General features: G+C 39.1%; 1 protein-coding gene across 1 annotated transcript in view; it reads left to right on the top strand.

The window, feature by feature from the left end:
* The window catches only part of LINGO2 (leucine rich repeat and Ig domain containing 2), a 792,006-nt gene that overhangs the window by 373,857 nt on the left and 398,986 nt on the right, over nt 1–19,163 (top strand). The window contains 1 exon segment of the mRNA XM_047700796.1: nt 11,115–11,147. The gene's annotated coding sequence lies outside the window, so the exon portion shown is untranslated.

The raw sequence follows: 19,163 nt of genomic DNA, 5'->3' as shown, positions 1-19,163 counted from the left end.
GAAGGTTGTTGGGGAGTGTACTTGGATCAATATTGTTGAAGCTGTCCAAGATAGAAAAAAGGGGGCTTGGGCTTTGTACTCTTTTAGTGATGAGTCGTTGGATGTGAGCTGCCCGTGGGAGAAGCAATAATCTGGGTGAGTCAGTGCCCTTTGGTAGAAGGAGAAAAATCTCCAGAGAGGGAGTCAGCTCTGAGCCATCAAAAGCCAACACTTGAGACAGCTGTGGAAATGACTCCCTTGTCCTGAAGGGGAATGTGGGTGATGACCTCCACCATCTACTGTGTCTACTTCTTGTGACATTTGGCTCTTCTTGCTTCCAATAATAAGTTTATACCATCTGGGAGCAGCCTCTCCAGGATTCCTTAGTAGGTCACCTTTTTTCAGAAAACTTTCAAAAGGAAGAGTAGTGGGGACCATAGCCCCTGCTGGTGCATCTAGTCTCAAGACCACAACAGTACTAATACTTACTGTCTTCCTATTGTCTTTTCTCTTCTACTACTCTTCTAGAATTCTTTCTTCCTCTGCCAGCTCCTCTACTGAGATATTGATATATGTGGTTTACCTTGTGGCTGGCTCAGACTATTACTGAGGGGGCTGAACCTCTCCTCACCATTCCCTTCTTAGGTCATGGTTGCTATACTTGTCCATTTACTATAAAAACAGGCAGGAAAATACTAGGAAATGTTCTCTGAACCACTTGGATATCAGAAATTCTTCCCTGCCCTTGTGGTAGGACAGTAGCTCTACTTCTTCCTGATGATCAGTCAGTTGCCCTGCCAGTATGGTGACTTCCTGTTGCCAGTCAGCTGGCATAAGATGTCCAAAGTGATTGGATACAAAATACATTTTAAAGTTTGAGACTCCTACTTTGCCCTCTCATAGAAACATCCTCTCAGTGAAAATCAAAACCTCTGGATCCTCAGAACCCAAATTTGTGGAAACAGAAAGAACAAATTTTCCAGTTAGGCTACTGGGAGTGATGCTAAGTTTAACCACTTCTACTTCCTCCCCTTGGTTCCTAGACCCATGTATTCATTCTGTCTGTTGGGGAATGCAGTACCAAAGAAAGTTCTTGATTTGGAATATTTATCAGATCCTTTCAATGACACCCCATGACTGCAAGATATCATCTTCAAACTGGTGTTTCAACTGTCATGTCAAAAGTGCATTCCATCGGACCATCAGGCCAGCGGCTTCTGGTTCATGCAGTATGTTTCAAGATGAGTAGATTGCCTAATTATGTGTCCACTGCTGAAGTCCAAAGAATTTCTACTGGTCTGAGGTAATATTATGCGGTATCGTGTACTTATGTATCAAACACTCAGATCATAGTGCTGAACAAGACCCTACAGACAAATAAGCAAACCTATTTTGGGAATTTCTTCAGTTTTCATAAAAATGAATCATTGCTCTGTCTTAGGTAGAAGAGGTTCAGGGTCATAATCAGATTTCCAACAAGTGCATGGTTGCTCTCCCTGAGGACTAGTGCTGAAATTGAGGCTTGGCATTGACCCCTGTTGTTATCAGGTTGGACACCTTGTCAACCTTTCCACGTGTCAGAGAACAGAAATACACATTGTGTGGCCTTTATGAAATAAAGGGGTTCCACTGAAAGAACAAGAGGGTATATTCCAAGGCTTAAAAAAGGAATGTGAGAGGGGAAGGGAACCCTTTGGCAGGGTATCAGAGATAGATTAAAGCTTAGAAAAGAATTAAGAACAGATCTTAGAAATCTTCAAGCTCCATAAGGTGGTAAGTCAGTGACTAGAATGTAGTCTGCTAAAAAAAAAAAAATCACTATATATTTTTGTTCTTGCCTTCTATTCCCTGATTTGATTTAGTTTCTGAGCTTCTTTTTAACCTTAGTTTCTTCTTTGATCAAGGCTGGTCAATTTGCCAAGTTAAAAAAAGAAAGAGAGAGAGAGAGAACACAGGCCAACTTGGAATATTTGGATAAATAAATAATTTCAGTGATCATGATTTTCCTCATTTATAAAACTAAAAGTAAAAATACCTGCCTTGCAATTATGGGATTTAAAAACATGTCTGTAAAGTATTTATATGTGGTAGGTGCTTGGTCACTGCTTATTAATATTGAAAAAATCCTAAACAGTCACTACTGATTTCTTGTGAGTCTCCATCCTTGCTTGGGGCCCTGGTTGTAGAGATCTGGCAAAGTAGAAGTAAGGCAGGCAGATGTGTCAAGAGAGACCCAGTTCTCATCCTCCCTGAGGGCTCACTTACTGAGATTTTTCAGTGATTGATGTTGGATTTTACTTTGTTTTGTTGGTCTTCTTTTTGAAAGAAATATAATTCTGTGTTTATTTTGGGGTCCTTAATTCTGTCTTTTTGTATTTTTAAAAATTTGTTTTCTGCTTATCAAAAAAATGTATGTTCACTATAAACATTTCAAGCACTGAGAATTAATTAATCATGGTAGGGAAGAAGTTCCCTCTTCAACTTATTACTAAAAGACAACTACTTTAAGTATTTGGTATCTAGTCCCCAGATTTTCTTCTGTGCAGATATTACATATACATAAACAAATGTATACATTTAACAATGGTAAAATCGTATATACTGTTTCACAACTTGCTGTTTTAACTTAACAGTGTTTTATGGACATTTTTCCAGGACACATACTGTGTAACCCTGCTTTTTAATAACTTTAATATCCTATTGAACGACAGAGTGGACATTCGGGCTTCTTCTATAGATTTTCATTACTTATTTATTTATCTATTTATTTATTTATTTATTTATTTTTGTATCTGGATTTTTTTTTTAATTTTTTATTTTTTCAGCATAACAATATTCATTATTTTTGCACCACACCCAGTGCTCCATGCAATCCGTGCCCTCTACAATACCCACCACCTGGTGCCCCCAACCTCCCACCCCCCACCCCTTCAAAATTCTCAGATCGTTTTTCAGAGTCCATAGTCTCTCATGGTTCACCTCCCCTTCCAATTTCCCTCAACTCCCTTCTCCTCTCCATCTCCCCTTGTCCTCCATGCTATTTGTTATGCTCCACAAATAAGTGAAATCATATGATAATTGACTCTCTCTGCTTGACTTATTTCACTCAGCATAATCTCTTCCAGTCCCGTCCATGTTGCTACAAAACTTGGGTATTCATCCTTTCTTTTTCTTTTTTCTTTTTTCTTTTTTTTTTTTTACAGCTTTATAAACATATATTTTAATCCCCAGGGGTACAGGTCTGCGAATCGCCAGGTTTACACACTTCACAACACTCACCATAGCACATACCCTCCCCAATATCCATAACCCCACCCCCTCTCCCAAACCCCTCCCCCCATCAACCCTCAGTTTGTTTTGTGAGATTAAGAGTCACTTATGGTTTGTCTCCCTCCCAATCCCATCTTGTTTCATTTACTCTTCTCCTACCCCCTTAACCCCCCATGTTGCATCTCCTCTCCCTCATATCAGGGAGATCATATGATAGTTGTCTTTCTCCGATTGACTTATTTCGCTAAGCATGATACCCTCTAGTTCCATCCACGTCATCGCAAATGGCAAGATTTCATTTCTTTTGATGGCTGCATAGTATTCCATTGTGTATATATACCACATCTTCTTTATCCATTCGTCTCTTGATGGACATCTAGGTTCTTTCCATAGTTTGGCTATTGTAGACATTGCTGCTATAAACATTCGGGTTCACGTGCCCCTTCGGATCACTACGTTTGTATCTTTAGGGTAAATACCCAGCAGTGCAATTGCTGGGTCATAGGGTAGTTCTATTTTCAACATTTTGAGGAACCTCCATGCTGTTTTCCAGAGTGGTTGCACCAGCTTGCATTCCCACCAACAGTGTAGGAGGGTTCCCCTTTCTCCGCATCCTCGCCAGCATCTGTCATTTCCTGACTTGTTAATCTTAGCCATTCTGACTGGTGTGAGGTGATATCTCATGGTGGTTTTGATTTGTATTTCCCTGATGCCGAGTGATATGGAGCACTTTTTCATGTGTCTGTTGGCCATCTGGATGTCTTCTTTGCAGAAATGTCTGTTCATGTCCTCTGCCCATTTCTTGATTGGATTATTTGTTCTTTGGGTGTTGAGTTTGCTAAGTTCTTTATAGATTTTGGACACTAGCCCTTTATCTGATATGTCATTTGCAAATATCTTCTCCCATTCTGTCAGTTGTCTTTTGGTTTTGTTTACTGTTTCCTTTGCTGTGCAAAAGCTTTTGATCTTGATAAAATCCCAATAGTTCATTTTTGCCCTTGCTTCCCTTGCCTTTGGTGATGTTCCTAGGAAGATGTTGCTGCGGCTGAGGTCGAAGAGGTTGCTGCCTGTGTTCTCCTCGAGGATTTTGATGGATTCCTTTCTCACATTGAGATCCTTCATCCATTTTGAGTCTATTTTCGTGTGTGGTGTAAGGAAATGATCCAATTTCATTTTTCTGCATGTGGCTGTCCAATTTTCCCAACACCATTTATTGAAGAGGCTGTCTTTTTTCCATTGGACATTCTTTCCTGCTTTGTCGAAGATGAGTTGACCATAGAGTTGAGGGTCCATTTCTGGGCTCTCTATTCTGTTCCATTGATCTATGTGTCTGTTTTTGTGCCAGTACCATGCTGTCTTGATGATGACAGCTTTGTAATAGAGCTTGAAGTCCGGAATTGTGATGCCACCAACTTTGGCTTTCTTTTTCAATATTCCTTTGGCTATTTGAGGTCTTTTCTGGTTCCATATAAATTTTAGGATTATTTGTTCCATTTCTTTGAAAAAAATGGATGGTACTTTGATAGGAATTGCATTAAATGTGTAGATTGCTTTAGGTAGCATAGACATTTTCACAATATTTATTCTTCCAGTCCAGGAGCATGGAACATTTTTCCATTTCTTTGTGTCTTCCTCAATTACTTTCATGAGTACTTTATAGTTTTCTGAGTATAGATTCTTAGTCTCTTTGGTTAGGTTTATTCCTAGGTATCTTATAGTTTTGGGTGCAATTGTAAATGGGATGGACTCTTTAATTTCTCTTTCTTCTGTCTTGTAGTTGGTGTAGAGAAATGCAACTGATTTCTGTGCATTGATTTTATATCCTGACACTTTACTGAATTCCTGTACAAGTTCTAGCAGTTTTGGAGTGGAGTCTTTTGGGTTTTCCACATATAGTATTCATATCATCTGCAAAGAGTGATAGTTTGACTTCTTCTTTGCCGATTTGGATGCCTTTAATTTCCTTTTGTTGTCTGATTGCTGAGGCTAGGACTTCTAGTACTATGTTGAATAGCTGTGGTGATAACGGACATCCCTGTCGTGTTCCTGACCTTAGCGGAAAAGCTTTCAGTTTTTCTCCATTGAGAATGATATTTGCGGTGGGTTTTTCATAGATGGCTTTGATAATATTGAGGTATGTGCCGTCTATCCCTACACTTTGAAGAGTTTTGATCAGGAAGGGATGCTGTACTTTGTCAAATGCTTTTTCAGCATCTATGGAGAGTATCATATGGTTCTTGTTCTTTCTTTTATTAATGTGTTGTATCACATTGATTGATTTGCGGATGTTGAACCAACCTTGCAGCCCTGGAATAAATCCCACTTGGTCGTGGTGAATAATCCTTTTAATGTACTGTTGAACCCTATTGGCTAGTATTTTGGCGAGAATTTTTGCATCTGTGTTCATCAGGGATATTGGTCTGTAGTTCTCTTTTTTGATGGGATCCTTGTCTGGTTTTGGGATCAAGGTGATGCTGGCCTCATAAAATGAGTGTGGAAGTTTTCCTTCCATTTCTATTTTTTGGAACAGTTTCAGGAGAATAGGAATTAGTTCTTCTTTAAATGTTTGGTAGAATTCCCCTGGGAAGCCATCTGGCCCTGGGCTTTTGTTTGTTTGGAGATTTTTGATGACTGTTTCAATCTCCTTACTGGTTATGGGTCTGTTGAGGCTTTCTATTTCTTCCTGGTTCAGTTATGGTAGTTTATATGTCTCTAGGAATGCATCCATTTCTTCCAGATTGTCAAATTTGTTGGCGTAGAGTTGCTCATAGTATGTTCTTATAATTGTCTGTATTTCTTTGGTGTTCGTTATGATCTCTCCTCTTTCATTCATGATTTTATTTATTTGGGTCCTTTCTCTTTTCTTTTTGAGAAGTCTGGCCAGGGGTTTATCAATCTTATTAATTCTTTCAAAGAACCAGCTCCTAGTTTCGTTGATTTGTTCTATTGGTTTTTTGGTTTCTATTTCATTGATTTCTGCTCTAATCTTTATGATTTCTCTTCTCCTGCTGGGTTTAGGGTTTCTTTCTTGTTCTTTCTCCAGCTCCTTGAGGTGTAGGGTTAGGTTGTGTACCTGAGACCTTTCTTGTTTCTTGAGAAAGGCTTGTACTGCTATATATTTTCCTCTCAGGACTGCCTTTGTTGTGTCCCACAGATTCTGAACCGTTGTGTTTTCATTATCATTTGTTTCCATAAATTTTTTTCAATTCTTCTTTAATTTCCTGGTTGACCCATTCATTCTTTAGAAGGATGCTGTTTAGTCTCCATGTATTTGGGTTCTTTCCAAATTTCCTCTTGTGATTGATTTCTAGCTTTAGAGCATTGTGGTCTGAAAATATGCAGGGAATGATCCCAATCTTTTGATACCGGTTGAGACTTGATTTAGGACCAAGAATGTGATCTATTCTGGAGAATGTTCCATGTGCACTAGAGAGGAATGTGTATTCAGTTGCTTTGGGATGAAATGTTCTGAATATATCTGTGATGTCCATCTGGTCCAGTGTGTCATTTAAGGCCTTTATTTCCTTGTTGATCTTTTGCTTGGATGATCTGTCCATTTCAGTGAGGGGAGTGTTAAAATCCCCTACTATTATTGTATTCTTGTCGATGTGTTTCTTTGATTTTGTTATTAATTGGTTTATATAGTTGGCTGCTCCCACGTTAGGGGCATAGATATTTAAAATTGTTAGATCTTCTTGTTGGACAGTTCCTTTGAGTATGATATAGTGTCCTTCCTCATCTCTTATTATAGTCTTTGGCTTAAAATCTAATTGATCTGATATAAGGATTGCCACTCCTGCTTTCTTCTGATGTCCATTAGCATGGTAAATTCTTTTCCACCCCCTCACTTTAAACCTGGAGGTGTCTTCGGGTTTAAGATGAATTTCTTGTAGGCAACATGTAGATGGGTTTTGTTTTTTGATCCATTCTGATACCCTGTGTCTTTTGATTGGGGCATTTAGCCCATTAACATTCAGGGTAAGTATTGAGAGATATGAATTTAGTGCCATTGTATTGCCTGTAAGGTGACTGTTATTGTATATTGTCTCTGTTTCTTTCTGATCTACTACTTTTAGGCTCTCTCTTTAGTTAGAGGACCCCTTTCAATATTTCTGTAGAGCTGGTTTGGTATTTGCAAATTCTTTCAGTTTTTGTTTGTCCTGGAAGCTTTTAATCTCTCCTTCTATTTTCAATGATAGCCTAGCTGGATATAGTATTCTTGGCTGCATGTTTTTCTCGTTTAGTACTCTGAATATATCATGCCAGCTCTTTCTGGCCTGCCAGGTCTCTGTGGATAAGTCTGCTGCCAATCTAATATTTTTACCATTGTACATTACAGACTTCTTTTCCCGGGCTGCTTTCAGGATCTTTTCTTTGTCACTAAGACTTGTAAATTTTACTATTAGGTGACGGGGTGTGGACCTATTCTTATTGATTTTGAGGGGGCGTTCTCTGAACCTCCTGAATTTTGATGCTTGTTCCCTTTGCCATATTGGGGAAATTCTCTCCAATAATTCTCTCCAATATACCTTCTGCTCCCCTCTCTGTTTCCTCTTCTTCTGGAATCCCAATTATTCTAATGTTGTTTCGTCTTATGGTGTCACTTATCTCTTGAATTCTCCCCTCGTGGTCCAGTAGCTGTTTGTCCCTCTTTTGCTCAGCTTCTTTATGCTCTGTCATTTGGTCTTCTATATCGCTAATTCTTTCTTCTGCCTCATTTATCCTAGCAGTGAGAGCCTCCATTTTTGATTGCACCTCATTAATAGCTTTTTTGATTTCAACTTGGTTAGATTTTAGTTCTTTTATTTCTCCAGAAAGGGCTTTTATATCTCCCGAGAGGGTTGCTTTAATATCTTCCATGCCTTTTTCAAGCCCAGCTAGAACCTTGAGAATCGTCATTCTGAACTCTATATCTGACATATTACCAATGTCTGTATTGATTAGGTCCCTAGCCTTTGGTACTGCCTCTTGTTCTTTTTTTTGTTGTGAATTTTTCCTCCTTGTCATTTTGTCCAGATAAGAGTTTATGAAGGAGCAAGTAAAATACTAAAAGGGTGGCAACAACCCCAGGAAAATATGCTTTAGCCAAATCAGAAGAGATCCCGAAATGTGAGGGGGGAGAAAGGGGATAAAAAGGAGTTCAGAAAGAAAGAAAAAAAAAAAAGAAAAAAAAAGAAACTATTAAAAAAAAGAAAGCCGATAAAGAAAAAATATAAATAGAGGAAAAAATATATATATATTAGATAAACTATTTAAAAAACGTTAAAAAATGAAAATGGTAAAAGTTAAAAAAAATTTAGCAGAAGAAGAGAAAAAGAAAAAAAAATTGAAAAAGAGAAAAAAAATTAAATTAACTGCAAGGCTAAAAAATCATGGGGAGAAAGCCATGAGTTCCGTGCTTTGCTTTCTTCTCCTCTGGAATTCCGCCGCTCTCCTTGGTAGGTGAACTTGGTCCTGGCTGGGTTTCCCGTTGATCTTCTGGGGGAGGGGCCTGTTGTAGTGATTCTCAAGCGTCTTTGCCCCAGGCGGAGTTGCACCGCCCTTACCCGGGGCCGCGCTGAGTAATCCGCTCCGGTTTGCTGGGTTTGCTTTAGGGAGCTTTTGTTCCCTGAGCGCATTCCGTAGAGTCCAAAGGACGGGAATAAAGATGGCGGCCTCCCGGTCTCCGGCCCGGAGGAGCCAAGAGCCCGGGGCCCCACTCCTCAGTGCGCCCTCAGAGAACAGCGCCCAATGACTCCCGCCACCCTGGCCTCCAGCTGCGCTCCGAGCTGACCGAGCCTGCGACCGGTTCAAGGTAACCCCGAGCTGAGAGTCACTCCTCGGCTCTGTCTCTGTAGCCGGCTTCCCCGTTCTAATACCGGTAAGCTCTGCGACACTCAGACACCCCCGATCCTTCTGCGACCCTGCGGGACCTGAGGCCGCGCCGACCCCGCCTGGGCTTCACCCCAGTTAAGCCTCTGGAGCGATGTCCCTCAGCGGAACAAACTTTTAAAAGTCCTGATTTTGCTCCGTTGCTCCGCCGCTCGCCGGGAGCCGGCCCCTCCCCCCGCGGTCTATCTTCCCGTCACTTTGGATTCACTTTTCCGCCAGTCCTACCTTGCAGAAAGTGGTTGATTTTCTGTTTCTGGAATTGCTGTTCTTCTTCTCTTCAATCTCCCGTTGGATTTGTAGGTGTTTGCAATCTTTAGATAAGCTATTTAGCTGATCTCCCGCTACCCGAAGTAGTCTCAGCCTGCTACTTCTCCGCCATCTTGACTCCTCTGTCTATTTATTTATTTTTAAAGATTTTATTTATCTGAGAAAGACTGAGAGAGAGCACAAGAAGGGGGAGGGCCAGAGGGAGAAGCAAATTCCCCGTTGGGCAGGGAGCCCAATGTGGGACTCCATGCCAGGACTCTAGGATCATGACCCGAGCCAAAGGTAGTAGCTTAACCAACTGAGGCACTCAGGCATCCCTGTTTTCATTATTTAAAGCAACGCTGTGATGACTACTTTTATACTTCTAGCATAAATTCTAGAAATATAACTGCTGGCTTAGAGGGCATGAAAAAATTTTAATTTTAATGAATAATTCCAAATGGCCCTTCAAAAAGATGGCATTGAATTTCACTCTGCACAGAGGTTTATTCCATTCTTGGGGTAAGGTAGAAATTCTACTTTTTAGGAGTAAGGGTTATAGCCAGTACCTGTCTGCCAAGAAGCCAACTATACTTCACAGAAATTGAGAAGCACTGGTTTTGGAAAAAGGAGACTGTCGGTGAATCAGTTTACCAATGTGCACTGACACCAGTGAATGAAACAGAGGCTTTCGACATACATAGACTTACAAGTCTTAAAGATAGGGTTTAAACCTTACTCTACTATTTACTAGCTGTGTGATGTTAGGTAAATTGCTCAATATACCTGAGCCTTATAAAATTGGAATAGTAATATGACTTACCTCATGAGCTTGGTATGAAGGTTAATTGAGAAATGTATGTAGTTCACATATGCCTGCATGTAATATACATGTATGTCCTATATATGTCAGCCTGATTATACCACACCTGCCCTATAGCAATTATCAGCTATTGTTATGATTATTATTATGCTTTTCCAGAATATGTATCTGAGATCCCAACAGGATGTTTTATTTCAGTGCTTTTTCTCTCACCTCCTCATTCCTCAAAGAGAACAATGACTAGAAAACATTGGTTGGGTAAATACTGCATTATCATAATTACAATTTCCCTGAGAAAAGTGGCTTGCAGTTTGAATATTCAGCATCATAATTACAATTTCCATAAGGAATGTAGAACAGTTATTATAAACAACACAATAATCACTTGGTCCATAAGGGAGAACAGATTATTGGGGGAGCAAAGAGGGAAAAGAAGCAAAAGCCTATGTTCTAATCAGCATTCAAGAAGAGAAATACAGAAACCTGAGAGTAAATTATAATAGCCTCTTAAAATACTCTTGTCTGAATTTATCAAAAACTCTTATCATGATGGCACATTTCCATGGGTTGATTAATTGCTGCCTATATGTTTTTTTCTTATATACAATTTTGTTTTATCATTTTTATTAAACATCCCCTCTGTACTTTTTTTTCTCATTGTCATTGATAATTGCTTTGCCTCCCAAAATTTTAAAAAGCTAACTATCATGAAGTACAAAAAGCACAAAATATTTTTAAAAAGAAAGTATTGGGGGGAGAAAAAGTTTTATCAGAGTATTTCTTTCTTCACAGTTAAATGTGTCTCCTTTGTCAAGGGAAAATGGGTAAAGTGTTTTTTTTTTTTAATGCTCTTTTTACTGCCGTGTTGCCTTAATTGGCTTTCACTTAAATTTCCTCTTTTTTTCTTGTCTTTTTATTTTTTTAGGTGAGATGAGAAAAACAAAATGCAGCTTTCAAGGTTGGTACTTTTCATGATGTTTTAAGATGTCTTGTTAATATGAAACAATATAAAAGAAGCAGAGCAAAATAAATCCTTAGCATCTCACAGATAGTGATTAGAGGACATTATGTCTTTATTTTTCGTACTTATAGATGGAAAAGTATAACAGAGATTGTAACAGAATGCAATATAGCAATCAAATATTATCCCTGATTAAATCTTTGTTAAAATTATAAAGTTGGAAATATTGAATATTTTTCTACCTCATCCATCCATTTATCCATTTACCAAGAATCCTTTATCATTATATTACCATTACATTTTTTTCACTGAATACTTATTACTTACATATATTGTACATAAGTCCTGCCATCCGATTTTCCAAAATCTATACTTCGGTTCACCGTTACCATATTCTCAATTTCACAGCTTCCAACCCTTTTCACTGTTTCTGGCAATAAACCTTCACCTCTTATCATAGGTCTTCAGTTTAGCTTGCTATATTTGATAAAGGAGCAGTATTTCCATACTATCGCTCAGCCCCCAAATAATTGGGGCAAAAAAGGAAATCATTGGTGTGATAATAAGGAAGTCTTCTCTTTACATAGTGATGCATTGTGTAATGTCCTTCAGTTTTGTGATATATATTAGTATATGTAGATTATCATCATATAGTTTAGAAGTATATCTATATGCAGTAGTCCATAATACCGGCTATCCTTCCTCAAAATCTAGTGTAATAGTTCTTTTACCTTGTTAGTGATCTGAAGACTTTCTGACCAAGAACAGGTGTGTTACACTAGAAATTCAAAATTGAACAAAGCAGTCCAGATGCACATGAATGGCTCTTTGTAAAACAGCAGTGGTGGATTGAAGCAAACTTCATGAGAAGCAGAGACTGAAAATTTTCTGCTGAGCAAGTGTTAGTGAATGGAAATTTGATAGTAGAATAATCCTTATACTAAGATGGGTAAATATTGTTTTAACTTGGAGGGCTATTTTATTGTTTCATTTTAATGAACAATTAGTATGCTTATTTTACTTTTTAAAAATTTTTTAAATTTTCAGAGTACTTACTTTAAAAAGGCCTTCTCAATTATTCCTTTACTATCTTTGATTTCCCATAACTCGTTTTTTTAAAAATAAGGTCCTGAGGTCCTCAATAGAAAATTCCACTATCAGGGGTGCTTTCATAAACTTAACTGTGATAATTGGGAAGGGACTCTAGTGTCTGTCTGCTGATCTAATTTAATTTAACTAACCTAAATTAAAATAGTCTAAATTATCTCCGCCATCAATCTGTTTAATTATAATACTTACTGGGAGACAGTGAGTAGTGGTTGAGAAATTGGAATCTTGAATCAGATTGCCTGAGTCTGAATCCTGTTTACTCATCTACTATTTGTGTTTTGGGTGAACTTATTAGCAAGTCTAATACTTGATTTCCCTAGTTGCAAAATGAGAGAAAAAAGGATTGCTTACCTCATAAGGTTGTTGGGGAATAAATGAGATGATGTATTTACAAATCACATTGGCATATTGTAAGAATGCAGTAAATGATAGTCGCCGTTATTTGTTTCATGACTGTTATCGTAAAATGTTATTATAGAGGCAGGCAGCATCTTTACTTCTGTGAATTAAACGTCTCTCATGGACTTGATCTTTCATGTTTCACCATCAGAGATCTATTCATTATATGGTCAGTTTTGTTCCATGTGAAAATATGGATAACCTGGGATTGCACATCAAACGGTGACATCTTGTTGTAACCAACTGCATCTACTTTTTTCCCAAATATAAGATTTTGATAAATGTCACCAAAGTGAGGGAAATAAGTAATTTGAAGTAGTTGCTGTGGGGAGAAGAGAAATTATAGTAGCAAGAAAGGAGTCAGTGCTTCTAAGAAGAGGTTTGGTGTCTACTTTTAAATCTTACTCATCCAGAAACTAGTGTAGTCTGTGCCTTTGTGTGCAGAGAGTCCCTTCATTCATGATGCTGTGAGGAATGATGGACAGATGAGAGGCTGCACATTGGTGGGAGAAAGAAAATATTGAGGAAAAGTTGGAAATCATTCTTCCACAGTAGTAAAAGTGTTAGGAAATCTGAAGTCACAGTGGAAGAGCGATAGAAGGGATGGAACTAGAGCCCCCTCCTCCTGGAGAGCTCCGTAGTGTTGTCTGTATGTATTGTCCGTATGTATCAAGGTAGATGAGGAAGGTCAGCCTTCCCTCAATTAGACAGCCAGTGACCTCACACAGGTCACTAGTATACAAGCTTCATCTAACAGCAGCCTCTTGGTTCTGGAGCTCCTGGTGAGCCCCAAAGCAAGAGATCTGAGAGAAAAGATCCCACCTTGTTCAGTCTCCCTGGAAGAGGCAACAGACTCCAAAGTCCACTAGACTGATGCCATAAGGGGGAGGAATTTGCCAACTTCACAGACCAGCCCCTGAATTCATTCTGACACATGTTCTGGCAAGCATGTAAACATGTTAAACTTGGACTTTCTTTAGGGAAAGACCCCTTTCTGATCCATTGGAGAAAATGACATTTCCAATTTAGTCTCATAGAAATTGCCCCAAGCAATGCTGGGTAGTACTAAATTTTTTTAATATTTTATTTATTTATTTGACAGAGATCACAAGTAGGCAGGAAGAGAGGAAGGGAAGCAGGCTCCCTGCTGAGCAGAGAGCCCAATGTGGGGCTCGATGCGGGGCTCAATGCAGGGCTCAATCCCAGGACCCTGGGATCATGACCCGAGCCAAAGGCAGAGATTTTAACCCACTGAGCCACCAAGGTGCCCCTACTAAAAATTCTTAATCTGGCCTCTGAGCTAGCAAGATTCAAAACCGAATTTATACATAAACACACTTGGATGAAGGGAGAGTGTAGCTCTGTACAACGGTTCTCATATGTTAGGGTTTGAAACATTACTGGCTGAAATGAAATTATGTTCCCTACACTGGATTCCACAGATAAATGATAAAACTTAATGACCTCCAATCTTGTGGACGGATAGTTGTTAAGGAGAAATAAATAGAAAAAAAATTATTGATGATTTTCAGAATCACCTCCAGGAAATACTTAAATATTTGATTGAAGTGCCCCACTTTTGGACCTACTGTGACATCCAATCTATCCCTAAAATATCCCGAGGACACTGTCACTTATATACCCTGTGTGTAGGCTTTTTTGATGGCTTGATTTAGCCCCTATAGGTATACCCATGTCACAGTTGTGAAAAGGAGTCACAGTTATAGATTTTTAGGTCTAAAATACTTGAACTATTATTCATTTTAGTCTTTTTTTTTCTTCAGATAATGAAATTCAGGCCCACAAAGGTTAAACAACTGTTTTAAATACTTTAGCTCACTAGTGACAAAATAGAGACTATAATCACATCACTTAATTCCTTCCTTACCATCCCAGACTTCTTGGTAAAGAATATAGAAAGGTCTTCTGTTTGGGGTGGAATCTATTTCTGAAACACTGCATTTGATACCATCCTGTTGACTAAAATTGTTATTTATCTCTTCTACTGTTAGGCACTTCTCAAATCATCTTACTTCTCTGACTATATCATGAATTCCATAAGGGTAGACCTTATGGCTACTATTTCTTTGTATTTTTACCATATTCGTAAGGTCCTAAATAAATATCATGCAGTTTATTTTTATTCTAAACCTTGTCAAGAACACTGAACCCCTACCTGTCTTCCAGCTCACTGAATTCCACTGACATTTGTAGAAGACCCAGGGAGGGAAAAATCATATTCCTTGAAGGGGACCAGAGAACAAACAATATTGTTGGGTTTTGGGTGAATTTTCTTTTGTTCTGTTTTTGCCAACTCTGCTACAGGAATGGAGAAATAATAAATAGATCAAAATCAACTCATTGCCATAATATGTGTGCGTATGTGTGTGTGTGTGTGTATACACATATATATGTATTAGAATATATGTGTATGTACTTGTGTGTGTGTATGTGTGTGTATATATATATTACATATATATATATGTAATATATATATGTTATATATATATATATATATTAGAATATGAGTGGCGGGGCGATCAAAAAGTATCATTTAAACATTTCATTTAGCTGGGATAACTTGGGTTTAATGATTTGCAACCTAAACCATCAGAAGTACTAGAGAGGAAAGAGAGGACCAACTGAAAATATGAATGTATGTTTATCTCCTTAGCAAATAGCAAGGAGGGTCCGGAAGCAAAGTATTAAGAATGGACTCAATTTTTTTTTTAATACCGATGAAAGGCTACAAGTAAAAAAAAAACCTAATTTCCTTTTATTACAGATTCTGAATCTAATTTCCTTTTGTCCTTCCTGTGTATTTGAAAATAGGATGTAGCTCTTATTTCCCTGTCAGGGATGTTTAATATTTTCACCTTGGGAGTGTTGTGTTTAGATTTGAGCCCCACAAGTGCAGAAGGCTGTAAATTACCTATTTTGCCCCAATTCTGTATGAGTGTCATTCAAAGAAATGCAGATTCGATGATGGTTATTAATTAAAGAGAAATTCCAGTGTTTATTCGGCTCTTTCAAAGATGACTGAGGGTGATCAGATTTATAAATCACAGCAACCATTTTCATAATTCCCTTCCTTGATCCGTGCTTTCACAATGCAGTGATCCGAATCTTATCACCTGTCAAACCATTAAATTCCCCTTAGCACGAGTCCTTGCAGTTTTTGTTTCGCATCTCTCACTCTCCTTTCCCCCCCAACATTTTGTACTGTAGTTTCACCTAGTCTTTCATCTAAAACCTTCCTTCTGTCCTTCTGTCCCTCATACTTTTCTGATTTTATCTTGGCATATACTCCAGGTTTTCAATGAGAGAAATTAAGCTAAGGCAACCTAAGGCTTATCATTACTGGCTTGACAGTGCTTTCCAAGTAACTTAACATACCACATAAATAAGCCTAATTACTCAAAAAGACGTTCATTCAGAATTAGCAGACTGCAGAAATGCTAAGCGTATTCGAATGTTGGCAGATCTTGTCCTAGCTATATATATTCTGTGTGTGAATGCATAATACATGCACAGTACATGTACGTATGTGCACATGCCCAGCAGTAAAGGTGGGGATGAGTGAAATAGTGCTGTTAGGCAGAGACAGCATGCATAGTGAAACCAGCAATGGACTCACTTCTAATTGAATGAGGTGATGAGGCAGGTGATTGTTATTAGTATGTTATTATAGTATAGCATTACGTGGTTTTGTAAACTATGAAGCTATATTACCTTGATAAAACTAAAAGGCAAATTTAAATGTATTTTTAAAGAGTCTATCTATCTATCTATGTATCCATCTACTTGAGAAAGGGAGAGAGAGAGAGCCTGAGCAGAGGGAAGGACAGAGGGAGAGCAAGAGGGAAAGCAGGTTCTCCACTGAGCAGGGAGCTCAGAGTGACCAGCAGCTGGATCCCAGGATGCTGGGGTCACCAACTGAGCCACCCAGGTGCCTCTAAATGTATTTTTAAACATAATTTGTAATTTATTCTAGCTTTTAAACCTGGCCTTGCCACTTACTTGGGGAAATCATTTCCTCCTCCTTTTTTTTTTTTTTTTTAAGATTTTACTATTTATTTGACAGAAAGAGACAGAGAGAGAGGGAACACAAGCAGGAGGAGTAGGAGAGGGAGAAGCAGGCTTCCCACCAAGCAGGGAGTCCAATGCGGGGCTCAATCCCAGGACCCTGGGATCATGACCTGAGCCCAAGGCGGATGCTTAACGACTGAGCCACCCAAGTGCCCCTCATTTCCTCTTTTATTGTTTTTTTTTCTGATTTGTTTGCTTAAATACTGGGCTTCATTTTAATTCTCCTCATAAAGAAGTTAATTCAGGTGAATGATCCCAGTTTAATATCTGATGAGTGAGTCCTCCAGTGTTCCTTTTATTTCCCTCCGAAGAGGCTGAGAAACGTGTTTGCTGTTTTCAAATATCAAAAGGAATCCGATGTGGAAGAGAGATCTGATCAAGCCTATGGTTCCAAGCGAAAATATAAGAAACCAGAAGACTCAAAGAAACATATCCAGCTCAATGTAAGGAGGAGGACCATTATTGTAAAACATGGCTGTCCTGGAGCACAGTTAACTTGTGAGTTCCTCCATAGCAGTCTTGTCTTTTTTGAGGGTTTGTTTATTTATTTGAGAAAGTGAGAGAGAACAAGTTGGGGGGTGGGGGACAGAAAGAGAAGGAGAGAGAAAATCTTCAGCAGACTCCCCACTGAGCACAGACCCTGGCTCATGGCTTCATCTTACAATCCTGAGATTGTGACCTGGGTCAAAACCAAGAGTCTGCTGCTCAACCAACTGACCTATCCAGGTGCCCCTACGGTAGTTTTTCAAACATAGCCTGACCATCATATAACAGGGGTTAAATATGGAGGAAACACTAGCACTGAGAGGTCAACCAGTTTATATTTCAGGTTCTTCTTCCTAATAAACTGAATGATGCTATGCCTGGTTTCTATTCCAGAAATGCAAAGACCACAGGGGAAGCAGGCTGTAGTGGGTGGGGTAGCTGCAGAGATTACAAGAGAAAACAACAGGTTTTCACTGCTTTAAGCAGTAAGAAAAATGTAAAGTATTACAACAACTGGAACCAAATTTGACCCCAGATTTAACATTGTGAAAAGATCAGAGACCCCATAAACAGTAAGGGCAAAGTTCCAGCACCTCATTTGAAAGCAGCACTGCTCTAGTGGGAAAAGTCTGATTCAGGACTTGCATTTTACTATGGACCACGTGCTTTCCCAGGCACACAGACAGACATGTATATATCCTCCACCTGGGGACACCTTTCCTTTTCCTCCTCTCTCTCTGCCTCCTAGGTCTCTGGACTAGACTCAAACTAGGTATAGCTCCTATAGAAAGAAGAGGAGGGGAAAAGCAAAAACGACTCATGGCAGGTGGAGCTTTATACCCCCTAGCTCTTGTTCTTAATCTTTACTCTAAACCCCCAAGTACGTGGAGAAACTTCCTATGGCCTCCTTTACTCCCTCCCTTCCCCAGCTTGGCTTTCTCCTAGGCCCTGACAACTCCCCTTTTTCTCCCCACCTCCTACCTCTGTGATCACCTTTTACCCAGGTCTTTAGGAGCTCCTTTTTAGGACAGAAGTATGGCCTCAGGATCTTCTGTCATAAGGTGTTGTAGATTTGCTTTCTGGTAATGACTGTTTATGTATTACAGTGACTGTCTCTGAAGCCCAGATCCAACTCTTAGCTTTTAGCCATATTTCAGTTGGCCACCGAATACTTGGGCAATTAATTACAGTTAATTAGTTCCAGTTAACTTGTCACATTCTGATCCAAGTGACATATCCATGTTCTGGTTCTGGTCTTCCCTACCAAACTCCCTTTTGTTCCAGCCAAACTAAACTCTTCAGGTCTTCTCTCCTAAGAATGTCCTTCTGTCTTAATTCCTCTCTGGCACACACTGTCAGTGGATTCAAATATCTCTTCCTCCTCTGTGCTATCTTCTTATACTCCCTATTCATGCCTAGGCAGAAATCCCTATATTTCCAGGACATTTGGCTATTACTTGTATCATCTACTGTGTTGTGTTTTCACTGATGTCTTTTTTTTTAAATATTTTATTTATTTATTTGACAGAGAGAGATCACAAGTAGGCAGAGAGGCAGGCAGAGAGAGAGAGGAGGAAGCAGGCTCCCTGCTGAGCAGAGAGCCCAATGCGGGGCTCGATCCCAGGTCCCCGGGATCATGACCTGAGCCGAAGGCAGAGGCTTAACCCACTGAGCCACCCAGGTGCCCCTCACTGATGTCTTTATGAGTTTATCTTCCCTACTTGTTTTCTCAAAAGCACATTATTCTTTTTGGTATTCATGGTACCTAGCATCATGTGTGATTCATAGCAGGAACCAATGTTGTCTGAATGAATAAAATAAATAAGTAAATGAATGAGAATATATACTGTAGCATGAGCCTTTTTAAACAACTGATCTAAAGGATTAGTCATTAAACAGAGAAAGCTTCAGTAGGCATCTTGCACATCT

This window comes from Lutra lutra, chromosome 13, assembly GCF_902655055.1.
Source record: "Lutra lutra chromosome 13, mLutLut1.2, whole genome shotgun sequence".
NCBI classification, from domain to species: Eukaryota; Metazoa; Chordata; class Mammalia; order Carnivora; family Mustelidae; genus Lutra; species Lutra lutra.
This window is presented reverse-complemented; position numbering and strand designations above follow the sequence as displayed.